Source organism: Etheostoma spectabile, chromosome 21 (genome assembly GCF_008692095.1).
Source record: "Etheostoma spectabile isolate EspeVRDwgs_2016 chromosome 21, UIUC_Espe_1.0, whole genome shotgun sequence".
NCBI lineage: Eukaryota > Metazoa > Chordata > Actinopteri > Perciformes > Percidae > Etheostoma > Etheostoma spectabile.
In genome coordinates, this window is record NC_045753.1 from 14,587,567 (window position 1) to 14,590,570 (window position 3,004).

The 3,004-nt window shown below is 39.8% G+C and overlaps 1 protein-coding gene across 1 annotated transcript in view; it reads left to right on the forward strand.

Moving 5' to 3' along the window:
- The window catches only part of usp54b (ubiquitin specific peptidase 54b), a 55,738-nt gene that overhangs the window by 14,713 nt on the left and 38,021 nt on the right, over positions 1-3,004 (forward strand).

Consider the following 3,004-nt stretch of genomic DNA (forward strand, 5'->3'; position numbering starts at 1 on the left):
TATATATATATATATATATATATATATATATATATATAATATTGCATTTCAATTAAAGTTATCCCATGTTTTGCCAGTGTAACGCTTTTAATGCCAAGCAGTTGGAATGTTTGTGTGCTTTAGCAGTAACTTAATACAGCTCTGATACAGTGTAAAAAGAACAAATGGTTAACAGGGAGGTTGTTATCAATAAGGTAAAATTGCACTGGATTTGATGCCTGCATTGTTTTCCTGTAAGTCCCTCGAGCTTATAGGTAATCTGAATCAGTACTCTACAAAGAGATAATTAAAAAATATAGGGTTTGATCTCAATAAACATCTCCTTCCTTTGTCTCACACTTTGCTTTTTTGAATGATCTTCCAAGACCACCACAGCCAATCAAATACTGGCATTTCTGCATCCAGTATCATCATTTTACAATGACAACGAGCAGCAGGAACATGACAACTTTCTAAAAGCATGAACTGATGAGGTCAATTTCTATTCTATGTATGTTTTCTTCACTTTTATGGTTAGTTAAACTGTAGTTTCCTTTTTTCTGAGATGCTCCTGCAGATAAAACAAGGATGGTCAAAAGGGGAGGGAGAGTTTGACAAATGATACAAATGGAAGAAGAGCAGAGAAAGAGAAGAGGGAGATGGATGTGTTTAGAGCGGGAGAAAAAGAGAGATATAGATAGATAGATAGATAGATAGATAGATAGATAGATAGATAGATAGATAGGGATGAAGAGAGATGGGCATGGAGAGAGTGTGCCCTCCTTGTGGGCTGCTGCAGTACTTTGCAGGGTGCCGATTCATCACGACCAAATACACTACAGAGAGAGGAGGGGAAACCGGGGGGGGGGGGGGGGTTTAGAACACATAAACTAGCGTCAGCATGCAGTCTGTCATCCTCCGCCCCTCTTTCCTCACCTATCACTCTCCTTACACACACACACACACACACACACACACACACACACACACACACACACACACACACACACACACACACACACACACACACAAAACCAAGCCACATACGAGTGTGTGTGTGCCTTGCATGCATGTAGAGCTGCAACTGTATGTGCATACTGTAAGTGAATGTGCGCTGCTGATCTTAGTCGAAGCCTAAGGGACAGTGTTGTGTCAATATTATCTTTCAGCATGCTGATTGAATGTACTAAGAGCTCTTTCCTCTAATTATGCAATAAAGAGAGAAAGAGAGAAAGAGAGAGAGAGAGAGAGAGAGAGAGAGAGAGAGAGAGAGAGATCCTGCAGACATGGTTTTCATGTGTTCTTCCTTGTTTCTTTTGTTTTGCGCTGGTCGTTTTCTTGTCCGCGGACTCTTTTGTTACTGAAAATACACAAAGTAGAAAACACACTCAGTGGGAGCTGCCGGGAAAAACAATTAGCTGGAAAGGGCTGAAAGCCACACAGAGCTGCGTACTGGGGTGTTGATTTCTCTGCAACCATCTCACGTTACAAGAAGTCTTTTGATTCAATGTGATTCCAACAAATATTGCTTAATTTTTTAAAGATAAAGTGTTTCTCCCAAAAACCAACATATATAAGTTACCATTAAACTTAGACAAAACATCAGATTTAACTCTTAAATAAGCAAATGGATTATAGTTAAATATGGTCTAATCACCAGGATTGCAGTTTCATTGCTCTTATATGCAAATAAAAACAATCAAGCCCAATCAAGAAGGCTCTAGACAACAAATGAATGTGGCTGAGGTTGCCATGGCAGTACCTGAACCGTGGTGTGCAGTGTTTGTTTGAGCCAATTGAGCTTTTAACCCCCTAAACTGAAATTATCATAGTACAGCATGACCATTATTTTGACAGTAACATCTGACATTTGACATCCAGGTTATGTATCCAGATCAGTGGGTCACAAACACTTTTAAACGATGCCAAAAATAATCTCTCCTTTAAGTCTTTCCATCACTTGCTCTGTCAGTTGCTATTCCTGACTGCTGTGCACCCAGAAAGCATGTTGGGTTACTATGGCAATCGGCAAAGATGAGCTGTCCTGTCTTAGCTACTGCATATTTAACAGTAAAAAAAGAAAGAAAAGGTGATCGTAGCTTATTTCTGTTTTCAAACATAATACAGAATTGTGCAAATTGTGTGTAAGTAAATGTTGCCTTGTTTTTATGGTGTGAACACATTACGACGTTGATGATAAAAAGATAGTAATTAACTAGTTAATATCTTGTGGCCCCCTTTGTCTGTCTTTAAGACACCTCATGGTACCCATTTTAAGAACCACTGATCTAGATGCAGATTTTTTATTCTGTAAATGGGACTTTTGGACTATAGTTTACCATAAAAATGGTAAAAATCCTGGTTAAAAAAAGAAAAAAAGCAGTATCATGTGAAACCCAGGACCTTTCAAGAAACCATTAAAAACCGTGTTAAAATCATTGACTGTAAAATTAGTGGACAGAGCTTGTGTGATGTCACCCATCGGTTTGTGGATGTTTGCTATCTGTCGTCAAGTTTGCCGTTACGGGCGCCACCATCCTGGTTGCAGATGTGACAATTTTAGACGACAGGGAGGAAAGAGGGAGGAGCCCTTACACTCTACATTACATTACACAGTTTCACTGCCAACCATATCATAGTCACGCCCTAAAACACCCCCTGCTTTCTTGCCGATTTTAAAATCGAAGAGACAAAAAATGAACATCATTCTGTGTTGCAGAAGACTTAAAGGTCCCATTGCATAAAACTTTCACTTCACTATGAGGTATTTTCACATTAATATGAGTTCCCCCAGCCTGCCTATGGTCCCCCAGGGGCTAAAAATGGCGATAGGTGTAAACCAAGCCCTGGGTATCCTGCTCTGGGAATCTTGCCCCTTATGACTTCATAAAGAGCCTCCTCCTCAAAAGCTATAGACTCAGAAATGGCACATACTAAGAAAAGCCTATTGTGGGGCTGGCTCTAGTGGCTGTAATCTTGCACCAAGGCTGAATTTCTGGAAAGAGACTTCAGATACAGTATTAGG